Source organism: Moschus berezovskii, chromosome 12, assembly GCF_049115385.1.
Source record: "Moschus berezovskii isolate FMDL1 chromosome 12, NW_MosBer_1.0, whole genome shotgun sequence".
Taxonomy (NCBI): domain Eukaryota; kingdom Metazoa; phylum Chordata; class Mammalia; order Artiodactyla; family Moschidae; genus Moschus; species Moschus berezovskii.
Genome location: NC_142471.1, coordinates 67,485,823 through 67,500,618, shown reverse-complemented (window position 1 = coordinate 67,500,618; position 14,796 = coordinate 67,485,823).

Below are 14,796 nucleotides of genomic sequence, written 5' to 3'. Positions count from 1 at the left end.
GATATTTCCATTGCTTTTGCCAAACTGAATAATCTGCGTGTGTGCATATATGTGCATGCATGTTTGCCCACCCACTTATGGGTATGAGTGAGGGGCCTGGGCGATGGGCCCTTGTGTGATGACTTATGTCTGTGTGGATTGCCTGATTTGCTCTTGGAGCCACTGGGAGGGGTGGAATGAATGTTGGTGGCCTTCTGTGATAGGGTCTGTGACAGTGAGTGGGAGTATGACACTTTAGGTCAGTCTGGAGCTTGTGACCTGTGGACGCGTGAGTGCTTGAGAGTGTGTGGGAGGAATGGCAGGTGACGGTAGGGGGATGAGTGTGGATGTGGCTTTGATCTGTGGGGTTGAGGGTTGTGTGGGGTGTGACTGTGTGAATGGTTCAGAGGGGCTGTGGCATGTAATAGGCACTCAAACAGTGTTGCTGACTTTGTCCATCCAGACACCTTGCAGTGCTTGGCTCTGAGTGAGAATGCTGGGCTAGGGAATGGTGGGAGTGTGAGTGCATGTGTGTGTGTCGCTATTCCTACTCCCTGCTCCACTGTGACTGCCCCTTCAGGGGACCCACCTTGCACTGTCTGCACACAGAAGTCAGGCACCTGCAGGGAGTGCCCCTCTCGAGTCCTCAGTCACCTGGACTACAGCTAGCACTCAGAGGAGAGAACTAGGCACTTCCCCAGACTGATGGCTGGTCAGCCCCACATTCGCCCAGTCCACCCCCTCCCGGTCTCGGAACTGTGCCAGGCCCCCCAAGTACCTCGAATCTGGGTCCAAATCCGCGCCCATCACTCACGTTGCAGCCTCATCTGCCCCCTGCTGTGTGCCGCCCTCCTGCCTGTTGGCTCAGGAATGGGGGTGGGGAGTCTGCTTAAGATAAGGGGGCATCTGCAGGGGAGTTGGGAGCCTGCTGTCTTCTCCCCTATCCCTGGAACCCTGTTCCCCAACTTCAGCCTTGTCGATGTGAGCCCAGAGGCTCCTGGGCTGCACTTGGGGTCTTGCTCCCCCTCTGCCCGTCCTGTGTCTCTACGGCAGTCCCTCTGTGTCGCTTCCCCTCTTTGTGCCTTCATAAGGACCACCCTCCCTCGACCACTTTTCCCATGTCTGCCTTTCTTCCACATCCTGCTCCTCTGTGCCCACTGCTTTCCTCTCCTTGTGCCTCTGGCTACTGCCTTTGGGGGTTTCTAAAGGTGGTGATCAGGCTGGGCCGGAGATGAGGTCAAGGTCCCCAGGAATGTCCTCTCTATTTGGGAAATTCTGTTACCACCGTACCCTTCAGAGCAAGGAGACAGGGGTCCTGGCTGGTAGTAGTGGCAGGTACTTAGGTCTGTGACAGGGCCCTACGGCCAGTGGGGGCAAGCTTACTGTCTTCCTGTCTCTGAGATTAAGTGCCTCCAACACTCTTACTTCCCACAGAATGCTGTTGGACGAAACCCTCACCTCCTCCTCAGGCCGTTTGGTCATTCTTTCATTCAACAATCAGAGGGCACATATGATCTGCTAAGCTGCCAGCCAACCTAAGCGACAGACCCTTGAGGGAGGGAGGCCTTAAGGGAGATCAAGATTCAAGACAAACAGATCAAGATTCTGGTGTTCCAGGGAGTGGGAGAGAGGGCCCAGTGAGGGCCAAAGAAGGCTGAAAATTCTATGGGTAGGGTGTGGAAGCCTGGGGAGAATCATAGAGAAGGGGACTCTTAGCTGCACTCAAAACATTTTCACTTTACAAAAATAATCTTGCTCAATGCAGAATGCTGAGAGAGCACAAGAAAGTTCAAAGGAAAACAAAAACAAAATAGAGCCTCTGAAGAAAATTGTGGAGAGTCTTACGCAACAAATGAGTTTTACCAAGTGAACGGTGAGTGGTGATGGGGAAACTGGGGGTGGTGTTGGAGAAGGGCATTCCAGGCAGGGGTGGGGCATGAGTCCAGGCACCCTGGCATAAATTCATGAAGTTTGATAGCTGTGGGAGGAAGGGTTCTGCAGGCTGGCTGAGAGGCCTGGCCCTTGTTCGATAGAGGGGCCACCCTGGAGAGCAGGGAGCAGGTGACTGGTGCCATCCTATTTTCCACGTTAGGACAGTTATTCTGGAGGATGGATTGAGGTGGTTGAGGCTTGAAGCAGGGAGATCAATTAGGAAATCAGTGCAAGAGAGACAATGAGAAGTCATGACTGGGTTATTACACTGGGAAGGCAGAATGAATAGGACAGGAGACTGGTTCAATGTGGGGGTAGGGGGTGAGAGACAGGGAGGAGCCAAGAATGAAGCCCAGGCCCTTGGCTTCGTCACTAGTGTGGCTGGTGGTGCCATTCATTAGGAAGGGAAACTCCGAAGAGGAGCAGGATCAGGGTGGGAGTGGGGGGAGGGCTGAGTGTGAGATGGAAATAACCAGATAGAAATGTTCAGTTGACAGTGGAATACAAAGGTCTAGAGCTTGGGGGTATAAATTTGGAAGTCACTATTCACTTCTACGTATTAATCAAGTAATTTACTGAGTGTGATTGTATAGATTGGGCTGGGGATGTGGTGGTGAATGAGGCAGGCTGTGCTCCTCCCTGGTGGGGCTCACAGCCATCGTTGGAGAGGTGGTCACTGTAGCCATGAGCGTGGATGAACTTCCCAGAGGAAAAGAGAGGAAAGAGCCAGCATCGTAGGGTTGGAAGAGCAGTGGCCACGGAACCAGGGTCTCTGTCTCCCTCAAATCCTGGAAGTTCAACCAGTACACTTGTTCCATTTTCCTCTTAGATAAGCTTTGCTTGGATGTCGCCTGTGGTCCCCAACTCTCCCGGCCTGCTCAATGCCAGTGAGCTCATGGACACACATGTGTGTGAAGCAGCCAGGTTCCCTGTGTCTGCCCTGCTCCCACATGTCAGGTCATGGAAGATAAGCCCAATAGACTCCAGTTCTAGCTGACATGTCAATCCTCTTTCAGCTCCTGACTTTGTTTGAAAGACAATGAGACTCCAAACCCCTTCTTGATCTGGCCTCTGCCCAGTTTCCCCGACTCAACTCCAGCCCAACCTCCAGAAGTTCCAATGGCTATCTTCCCAAACTAACTCCCAGCCTCTGGTCAGCCCTTGCTCTCCCCCACCTCCAAGCCTCGAACATGCTCTTTCTCTGACACCATCTCCCTCTTTCATCCAGCCAGTTCAGCTAAGTCTTAGTTACCCAGCTCAAGTGTCTCCCAACTGAGGGCTTTCTCTCTGTCAGAGCCCTCTAAGGGTCCCTGTCATGAGCTTCTCTTTATGAAGAGCTTATTAGCTCTGTAGTGATTTGTCTATTTGCTTATCTGTCTCTAACTCTATGTAAGGAGATACTTTAGGGTAAGGCTTGTTTTTTGTTCATGTTTATAGTCCCAGTGACTAGTGCAGGTGCTCAAAATTATAGGCTGTGCATATTGAAGGTGGGCTGATGTTGAGATAGGGCTGGGGTTGGAGGTGGGGCTGGGTGTTGAGTAGGATGGGTGGGGAGGTGGGCTTGGGCTTATGGGTCAGGCTGGTGGGGGTAGGACTGAATATTGAAGGAGGGGCTGGCTGTTAGAGGTGGAATGGGTGGGTGCAAGAGAAAGGGTGGTTGTTGAGGTAGGGCTGTGTTGAAGGTGGGGCTAGGTGCTGGAGGGTGGGGTGGTGTTAGTGCAGTGCTGTTTGGGGTCTGGAGGGATGATAGTAAAGCGGTGGTGAGTGGCGAGTAGGCAGCTGGGTGTGGGAGAAAGGGGGCTGGGTGTTAAGGGAGATGGATTTGGGAGCACAGGAATGAGCCCCCCGGAGACCTCTTCAGAGTTCTGACTTTTAATGCTGCTGATCCAGCTCTTCCTCGGCAACCAGCTTCTCCCCAGAAGGGGAGAGAAGAAGAGGAGAGGAGACCCGGGGAGAAGAGCCTAAAAGGGTGAAGAAGGATTTTCATTATGAAGTTAATTAGCTTCAGAGCCGCTGCACCTTTCAGGACGAGGAATTAGAGGGATTTAATTGCTTTATCAGCCTTCCCTTTGATTTTCAGCAATCAGGCCGATTCCATTTAATTTAACTGCCACAGACGAGGAGAAAATTGATGCGCTCACCTGCCTCCGAGCAGAAAGAGAGAGTGGGGAAGAGGGAGAGGGGGAGCCAGAGAGACCGGCGAACACAGAGTCTGCAGATTAATGAAAACCAACAGCATTTGCTCACAATTGGAGATGAAGTGTGCCCTCGAGGTGTTTAGAATTGTGTATGTGGCTGTGTGTGTGTGGCTGTGTGCTTGTGTGCGCATGACCGTGTGGGAGTGTTTGTGACTCTGAGTAACTTGGTTGACGTGGAGGTAGGAATGCGGGTGAATGTTGGTACTTGGCTGTAGGTAAGTGACAGCAGAGGTATGTGACAGACTATTGAAGACTCCTCGTACATGAAGAACAACAGTGTGCATGTGGATGATTGTGTCTGCTGTGTAGCCGCGAATGGTGACTCCCTGTGTGTCACTCGTAGGTAAGAATTTCGCTGTTTGTAAAGTGCACACCTATTAGTTCATTTCTTCAGCAAGCACTCAGTGAATCCCTGCTTAGAGCCAGATGCAGTGCTGTGGGCAAAGATGATGAAGATAGGGTCCCTGCCCTCAAGGATTCATAGTCCAACAGAGGAGACGGATGAGTAAATAAATGTCATAGTATTGCGCTGCATGGCTTGCTCTGGGAGCATTGTTCTGGAAGGCCTCCCGGAAGAGGTGACTTAAGGAAGTTTCCAAGAGGAGGAGGGATTGATGGAGTTGTGGTGTAAGAAGAGCATTCAACCAGAGGGAACAGTATATGGCGTGTAAGGGAAGGTGGGCTTCCCAGGAGGGCAGACCCCAGAGCAAGAAGGATTTTGGGTCAGACTAAGAGAACTTTTCCTATAGGGTACTGAGTGGGAAGTAACCCTGCCAGATATGTGTATCAGAAAGGCTTTGACAGAGGATGGATTAACAAAAGCAAGAGCCAGAAGTCAGGAAGCTAGTAACAACCATTGCAAGATCCAGGGGCGAGATTGTGAGGGTCGGAGGGAAGGTGGAAGAAAGAACAGATTAGATGGAATGGGCAGAATTTAGGGAAAGGGATTGGGCAGAAAGTATTGAAAGTTTATAGGCATCATAGTAGTAGGTGATTGCATAAGGGGAGATAATAGAGCAAGATCAAGTTGGGAGATAAGGTCTTGAATATGTACGGTTTGAGATGAAAGTGAATATCCAGGTTGAGGTATACAGCAGGCAGCTGGATATGAGCCTGGAGACAAAAAGAAAAGAACCATCAGCATGTGTGGGTAGAAAATAATGCCAGAGGAATTGATGGGACTAGCCAGGGAAAGTGTGGAGATGAAGAGGGTAAAGGGCGAAATCCTGGAAATCACTCATGTGAATGAGATGGAGGAAGAAATAGAATCAGGGAATGAGGATGAAGAGTCATACAAAACGGAGAGAAAGTTAGAAAAGAGGAGAACATTGAGAGGTTGAGTTTGGTTTTGGAAACATTGAATTTGAGCTTTGCTATGAGACATCCATGTGGAGGTTTCCAGGGGGCAGGATTTAGGACTCAGAGCTCTCAGCATGAATGAAAGCTTGGGGGTGTGAGAGTTCATGATGGAACCTGGTATGGCTGACATATAGGATGAATGGATGGATATAGAAGACAATGAGATTAGAGAAGTGAGTTGGAGTATATAGGGTTGTGAATAGCAGCTTATAGGTTAGTACTTTAATCTGAGGGCAGGAGTTTTTGACGGTTTTGAGTAAGGCAGATGACTTAATCAAATGTTCATTTGATAAATATCATTCTATATCTAGAGGCAGATGACTTTATCAAGTGTTCATTTGATAAATATCATTCTATATCCAGAGGTAGATGACTTTATCAAATGTTCATTTGATATATATCATTCTATATCTAGAGATTTCCCCTCCAAATCAGAGCTCGAGACAAAGACTTTATTTGGGAGATGATCCCAGGGAGTAGTAGTGGAGGAATGGGGAGGGTGAAACAGAAGAAAGCTGGTGGCCATTGTGGGCAACTGGGGCCCAGTCCTTGGCCCCTTCAGTAATCATGTAGAATGTATGTCAGAATTGTCCCTCTAAAGGATAGGAAGCTGAGTGTTTATTTACTGACTAATTGGTTGAAGGTTGCCCTCTGGGCCATTATGTTCCCTTTCTTAGGCAAGCTGCACTGAAATCAGAAGTGGGCTGAAGAGAGGAGTTGCTCAAGGCAATAAAAGCATCTGCTATATTCTGACAGTCACTTGGAAGATGGATTAAAGAGAGAGGTGAGAGATAGAGATACCAGTGAGATGACTGTCATATTCAGACAATTCGAGATGAAGAGTGTAGGTAGGAACTGATGGAAGGATCACCTTAGAGGCATAAAATTAATGGGATTTGAAGATAGGGCATTTGGGGTTTGTGGTAGGTAGAATAAGGGCCCCTCAATATCCATATCCTAATCCTAAGAACTGGTGAATATGTTGTGTTACATGGCAGGGAGAAGTAAGGTTGCAGATGGAATTAAAGCTGATAATCAGGTCCAAGAGATTATTTTAGATTATCTAAGTGGCGCAGTGTACTCACAAAGGCCTTTGAAAGTGAAAGGAAAGCAGGAAAATCAGAGAGTAGCTATGTTACTGGTTTTGAAGATGGAGAAAGGGGCTATTAGCCAAGGAATGTACGCAGCCTCCAGAAGTTGGAAAAGTCAAGGAAACAGATTCTCCCCTACAACCTTCAAGAAGGAATGCAGCCTTGTCAACATCTTGATTTAAATGCAGCGAGACCCCTTTTAGACTTCTGACCTCCATACCTCACAGATATTATTGTTTGAGGCTGACCTTGTGGTAATTTGTTAAAGCTACAACAGAAAACTAATAAAGGGTCCAAGAAGGAGGACTCTCAAATGATTCCAAGATTTCTAGCTTGGGCCAGATAGGGAGGAATTCACTGAGAAAGGGAAGAGAAGTAAATCTGGGTGAAAAGCTTCTGAGCTATTTTAACCATGCTTTGTGTAGCTGGAGGGACTTTCATGTGGAGCTACACCTATGGAATATGAAGCCAGGGTGGGAAAGAGTGAGGGTAAGTACTCTCCACCAGTGCAGTGCCATTTGAAGCTGAGAAAGCAGATGAAGTTACCTAGCAGAGGATGAGGACAGAACCTTGGGAAAATGCCAGTGAGTTGGAGTTGATGGTGTTGTTGCAGATGATAGAGGTCTATTGATTTTCGTTTCCTCTTCTTTTATTTTAATAATTTTTATTTATTTATATTTGGCTGTGATGGGTCTTCATTGTTACTTGGGCTTTTCTCTTTGTTACGGCAAGCAGAGGCAACTCTCTAGTTGCAGTCCATGGGCTTCTTTTTGAGGTGGCTTCTCTTATTGCTGAGCATGGGCTCTAGGGCATGGGCCTTGGTAGTTGCGAGTCCCAGGCTCTAGAGCACAGACTCAGCAGTTGTGGCACACAGGCTTAGTTGCTCCTCGGCATGTGGGATCTTCCTGGATCAGGGATTGAACCCTTATCTTCTGCGTTGGCAGGTGGATTCTTTACCACTGAGTTGCCAGGGAAGGCCGATCTCCGTTTCCCCTTAATGAACTGTTTGATTTCCAGTGTTAGCTCTGTGGCCTCTACTCTCAATCCTTCCCTGTCCCCCACCTTCCCTAGTCCCTTTCTCAGGAGGTGGCCTGCTGGGCTGCTCTGTACTGTTGTAGAGGTTGTACATTGCACAACTCGAAGGACGTCATTCACCTAGACTGCGGTATGAATACAGTGCACTCCTAGAGTTGTCAGTGGACCTTGCCAACAGTCCATGAAGGCTTCGTCGGCCTGTTTAGAAAGATAAGGAAAAGACTCTTCCTAGCCTCTGACTATATATCCAGAGTCTCAGCCCTGGCTTGAATCCAAGATGCAAAAGAGGTCTCAGGAGCAAGGCCCAGACTGAGAATGGGAGCAGCCTCTGGAAGGGATGGGGCCCTGGAGGCAGGCTGTCAGGTGTTCAGGCCTGGGCCTCCTGTCAACCCCGATTCCTTGGGAGGACGGCTCTTCCCTCTTCCCCTGGCACCCCACCTCTGTTGACTGCCTTTTGATTAGAATGTGGGCTCTAACTTGGAATTAACCTGATTAATGTAATGAAGGCAGGGCCGGCTCAGCACCGCCTGGTGATGAGGGGAGATGGATTGGGAGCGAAGGCGCTCGGATGGAGGCGAGGCCGTAATTGCTGCGTTTACTGCTACCTGCCTCGCTGACCCTGCTGTTTAGCCCATTAATGATGATGCACAAGCCTCACTTTCCAGAGATAATGACAGAGGATCTCGGGGGAGGGGACAGTTGGAAGCAGAGGGAACTGGGGGTCTGGGGTCTCAGGAAGACACGGGTCTGAGGATGGCTTCCTGGAGAGGGTGAGAGATGAGGGACCTGAGGCACAGAAGTGTATGGGGAGACAGAGGGTGCAAAGGTATAAGCTGGGGGCTTTCTCTAGGCACCTGCCTCCATAGGATAGTTTAGGAGAACTGCCTGGAGCAGGGGCTGCTACACCTGGCAGGGCTCTCTGCCTGGGCGGGAGGCCAACACTACTGCTTCCCCAACTCAGGAGGACTTCCTGAAGGAGGGGCCTTGGGAAGAGGAAAGAAAGCCAGGGAGCTGGGCAAGGGCTAGCAGTGCCTTTCCCCTTGTCTCCAGCACTGGCCTAGGGCAGGGAAGAAAGCATTGTGGGAAGTCAAACAGAGTATGGGGGCATGGTGTGGGCACACATATGTGCACTCATGTATTCAGCACGAAGAATCTGTGGGTAAGTCAGTGGGAAGCCTTATCACCTTGATTAACTCCTTTTATTTTATTTTTAGCTGCGCTGGGCTTTTGTTGCTGCAAGTGGGCTTTCTCTAGTTTGACAGAGAGGGGGCTACTCTGTAGTTGCAGTTCATGGGCTTTTCATTGCAATGGCCTCTTTTGTTGTGGAGCCAGGCTCTAGGGCACACGGACTTCAGTAGTTACAGCACTTGGGCTCAATAGTTGCAGCCTAGGTACTCTAGAGCACGGGCTCAGTAGTTGCCGTGCATGGGCTTAGTTGCTCTGCAGACTATGGGATCTTCCTCTGGACCAGGGATTGAACCCATATTCCCTGCACTGGCAGGTGGATTCCTAACTACTGGACCACCAGGGAAGTCTCTGATTAAACTCCTCCCTGATGCCTCAAAAAAGATGAAACGGATGTTCCTGATCTTTTATGCTGCCTCTCCATGTACTTTATCCTTATCCATCCGTGTACTTCATTCATTCATTCAAGACAGTTCAGGGGTTGTACTGGTTCTACTGCAAACTTGCTGACCACACTGGGCCCTTTCCCCCTCTGGCCTCAGTTGGCAACTCTGTAAATGAGGGGCTGGAGCAGGGGATTAGCCCTGATGTGTGGTCATGCAGGGATGCAGCCTCTCTTTACTGACACCTGTAGTCTGCCTGGGACTCCCAGTGGGTGGAGGGCCCTCTCAGAGGAGCCCTGAGACAGTGGGAGGCTTCCCTTCCTCTGCTGGACCCCGTTGGGGCTCCTACACCTATTTCCTAGCTTTTTAGTAGTTTCCTTGAATTTAGTAGTGGCTTTGAGAACTCACATTAAGCTCATCAACAACAACTCCCTGGTTATTCTCACATGTTGTTTATTCGCTAAGTCATGTCTGACCCTTTTGTGACCCCAGGGAATTGTAGTCCACTAGGATCCTCTGCCTGTGGGATTTCCTAGGCAAGAATTCTGGAGTGAGTTGCCATTTCCTTTCCCGGGGGAACTTCTTGACCCAGAGATCAAATCTGAATCTCCTGCTTGGCAGGCAGGTTCTTTACCACTGTGCCACCTGGGAAGCCCTGTTCTCACATGAACCGCTGACAAACTCTGACTGTCTCGGTGTACTGGGGTGATCGATTTGTGACACAAATCCAGATTTTGTATTTATCCCTTAAATTACATTATGTTAATTTTGATCCATTATTCCAAGCTGTCTCTGAGACCCTAATTTTTTTCTCTGACATTTAACAAATTTTATATCTTCTGATAATCTGATGAGCTTGGAGGTCATTAACAAAAACAGAGAATAGGAGGGCCAATAATGGAGTCATGGGAGCAAGCTCAGGCAAATTTTCACCCTTACACCCATCTACTTTTTCCTTTCCTTTCTCCATTTTGACTACTGGTTCTTGGTGAACCTACCCTGGTTTTTCTGTGCACAGATGCTCTCTGTTTAGTGCCCATGTACTGTGAGTGATGCATTTTCCAGCCAGAGCGCAAACCCCATAAAGATGAAAACCACAATTTCCCTGTTCGTCATGGAATCTCCAGTGTCTGGCTCTCTTTCTGAGACTTAGAGGGTGCTTACTATAGAGTCATTGAGAGACTAAACGACATAAATGACTCCTCTGACAGAAATGAGGGTGGTACTGGTATTAGGGTAGGACAATTATGGTGCAGTTGTGCAAAATGTTAGGAACATAATATGTGTATGGGGCTTCCCAGGTGACTCAGTGGTAAGGAATCAACCTGCCAATGCAGGAGACGCGGGTTGGATCCCTAGGTCAGGAAGCTCCCCTGGAGGAGGAAATAGCAGCCCACTCCAGTATTCTTGCCTAAGAAATCCCATGTACAGGAGAGCCTGGCAGGCTACAGTCCATGGGGTGGCAAAGATTCAGACACAATTGAGCCACTGAGCACACACACACACACACACACAGTGTGTACTCAGACACCCACCTTCCGGCCTCTGCCACTAAACCTTTGATGTGAAAGGGTAGAGAGGAGAAGGATATTTGGTGGAAAATTTTAAGCAAGAACTCTGGGGTACTTCTAAAGAGAGAGAGTGTGTGTGTGGAAGGTGGGGAAAGAGTGCAAGTGAGCATGCTTTGAGGTTGGGTAGATTTGGCTTTGAATTTTTTTGGTTCATTAGCTGAATAATGGAAGGTGCTTGCTTACCATTTTAGAGCCTCCATTTTTCATCTGTAAAATGAGCCTAATAATATCTGTCCCCTCAGTTATTGTGAGGAGTAAACGCAATGACAAAGCCCCTAGTCCCCGGCTGAGGCTCGGCTCTGTGCCAGTGAACAGGAGCCCCAACACCTCTCCCCTCTCCTCCTCCTTCGTTATAATGGAAACTGAAACTCTCAGGGAGAAAGAGAGGAGAAAGAGTGGGAGGAATGTTATTTGTGCTCCAAAATTAGTATTTTCTGCAGTTACCCGGCAATTCAACTTTAGTCTGGGTAGTCAACTTTGAAACTTTAGAAAAAAAAGCTGTTTCCCCTCATTATATGGATTCAGTTCAGTTCAGTCGCTCAGTTGTGTCTGACTCTTTGTGACTCCACGGACTGCAGCATGCCAGGCTTCCCTGTCTATCACCAGCTCCTGAAGCTTGCTCAAACTCATGTCCATCTAGTCAGTGGTGCCATCCAACCATCTCACCCTCTGTTGTTCTCTTCTCCTCCTGCCTTCGATCTTTCCCAGCATCAGGATATTTTTTTCCAATGAGTCAGTTCTTCGCATCAGGTGGCCAAAGTATTGGAGTTTCAACTTCAGCATCGGTCCTGCCAATGAATATTCAGGATTGATTTCCTTTAGAATTGTCTGGTTTGATCTTCTTGCTGTCCAAGGGACTCTCAAGAGTCTTCTCCAACACCACAGTTCAAAAGCATCAATTCTTCGGTGCTCAGCTTTCTTTATGGCCCAACTCTCACATCCATACATGACTACTGGAAAAACCATAGCTTTGACTATACAGACCTTTGTCAGCAAAGTCATGTCTCTGTTTTTTAATACGCTGTCTAGGTTTGTCATAACTTTTCTTCCAAGGAGCAATTGTCTTTTAATTTCTTGGCTGTAGTCGCTATCCGCAGTGATTTTGGAGCTCAAGAAAATAAAGTCTGTCACTGTTTCCATTGCTTCCCCATCAATTTGCCATGAAGTGATGGGACTGGATGCCATGATCTTAGTTTTTTGAATGTTGAGTCTTAAGCCAACTTTTTCACTCTCCTCTTTCATTTTCATCAAGAGGCTCTTTAGTTCTTCTTTCGTTTCTGCCATAAGGGTGGTGTCATCTGCATTACTGAGGTTATTGATATTTCTCCCAGCAATCTTGATTCCAGCTTGTGCTTCATCCATCCTGGCATTTCACATGATTTACTCTGCATATAAGTTAAATAAGCAAGGTGACAGTATACAGCCTTGACGTACTCCTTTCCCAATTTGGAACCAGTGTGGTGTTCCATGTCCAGTTCTAACTTGCTTCTTGACCTGCATATGGATTTCTCAGGAGGCAGGTAAGGTGGTCTTGTGTTCCCATCTCCTTAAGAATTTTCCACAGTTTGCTGTGATCCACACAGTCAAAGGTTTTAGCATACTCGATGAAGCGGAAGTAGATGTTTTTCTGGAATTATCTTGCTTTAACATCCATAACCCATTATATGAGCTATGGCTGTTAATTGAAGAAAAACTAGAAAATTCAGATGTCCAAAATATAACATTTAATCCTACCACCCACAAATGTGTGTGTGCTTATGGGGAACATGTTGCACTATTTAGTTTTAAACACATTGACTTGGGGTTGCAGAGGAACTTCCAGGTGGAGGTGTCTGTTAGGCTGATGGACATAAGAAACTGGCAGACAGTGAGCAGAGCTGAAGATAACAGGTTAGGAGTTGTCAGTGTGTCTGTGTGACCTCTGAAGCTGTGGAAAGGGTCATGGTGACTGAGGAGGGGTCGGGTTGAGGGCTAAGGGTGGGACCTGGAAGCACCATCCTATGAGGGGCAGGTAAAGTTTGAGCAGCCAGTGATTAAGGCTGAGAATCCCCATCAGAAAGGCTGGAAAAAAATCAGGAGTGTGTCATCAGGAAGCTGAGGGAGAAGAGTGGTCCAAGCAGGTGGGAGTGGGCAGCAGTATGACCTGCTGCAGGGATGTCAGAGAGACCAGTGGGGTTTGCAATGGGAGCACATAATGACCATGGCTTTGTAAATCAACTATACTACAATATAAAATAAAAATTAAGAAAAAGACCTAGGTTGAAACCATTAGCCTAAGATAGTGGGGGCGGAAGACAGGTGATAGTGTGATGCTTTTGAGATTCATCCATGTTATAGCCTATATCAGAACTTCATTCCATTCTATGACCAAGTGATATATTCCATTGTATGGATAAACCACATTATATACCACGTTTTGTTTATCCTTTTGTTCATGAATGGGCATTTTCCCTCTTAAATCAGAAATCCACTCATTCCGATGAAACATTCTGTGTGAAAATACTAACTTGGAGCCTGTTTTCCATTATTTTAAATGGGAAAAATGGAAACAGGTTGTGTGTCAACTTGAATCTTTCAACAAATTTCCTAAGAAATGTAACTAGATCCCAGTAAATGCCCATACAGAATTAACAAATTATTACATTAGGATGTAAAAAGCTCAGTATATTGCTTCATGATTACCAAACAAGAATACAGCTGTAATGAATGGTTGCTTTGTTAACAATAAGTCTTCTTAGCCTCAGCCACACTCCAGACTCACATCCCATTTGTTGACACTTTTCAAAACGTTTGTACATGATTCTGATACCCTATCAGCTCTATTTGAAATGTAACTTGGGATTTTTCCCATCCATCAATATGTTTAGAATGCTATATTGAGCTTTGGGGATGCAAATACGTATATATTTTCCCTCTGTAAACAAAAACTGACAAACATTACTGCGATTGATATACATGGGTTCTCTACGGTTGGGGTACTAAAAGCCTAAAGATGTTTTGCCAGGAAAATATTAATAAGGGAACATTTTCTACAGGATATGCTAACATAGTTAAACAAAAAATCCAAAGTACATGTTCTATATGTACATGTGTGTGTAAGTGCATGGAAGAACATACACCGATCTAGTAACAGTAAAGAATGGGCAGAGATCTATAGAGACATTTCTCCAAAGAAGACATACAGATGGCCAAGAGGCACACGGAAAGATGATCAACATCACTAATTATTAGAGAAATGCAAATCAAAAACAATGAGATATCACCTTACACAAGTCAGAATGACCATCATCAAAAAATCTGCAAACAGTGAATGCTGGAGAGGGTGTGGAGAGAAAGGAACCCTCCTACACTGCTGGTAGGAATGAAATTGATATAGCCATTGTAGAGAACAGTATGGAGATTTCTTAAAAAAAACTAAAAATAGAACTACCATATTATTAAGTAAGCCCACTTTTGCCATATATTCAGAGAAAAACATGGTTTGAAAGGATATATGCACCCCAGTATTCACTGCAGAACTGTTTACAACAGCCAAGACATGAAAGCAACCTAAATGTCCACCAGAAGATTAATGGATAAAGAAGATTTGGTACGTATATACAATGGAATATTCCTCAGCCATTAAAAAGTATGAAATAATGCCATTTGCAGCAACATGGATGGGCCTAGAGTTTATCATACTAATTGAAGTAAGTTAGTCAGAGAAAGACAAATATCATGTGATATTGCTTATATGCAGAATCTAAAAAAATGACGAAAATGAACTTATTTTCAAAACAGACTCAAAGACTTATAGAATGAACTTGTGGTTACTTGCGGGGGGAAGGGGAGGGGAGGGATAGAATGGGAGTTTGGGATTGACATGTACACACTTCTTTATTTAAAATAAAACGACTTTCCAAAGATAAAATAAAAATGAGAAATAAACAGAATGAATATAAAAAAAGAATGGACTAGAATTAGGTTTGGCTTTATCTGTACTATTTGCATTTTAATAAGTATGTAATACTTGTGTGATTGAACATAAATGAATCAGTGGATGGGTGAATGAATTAACGAATGA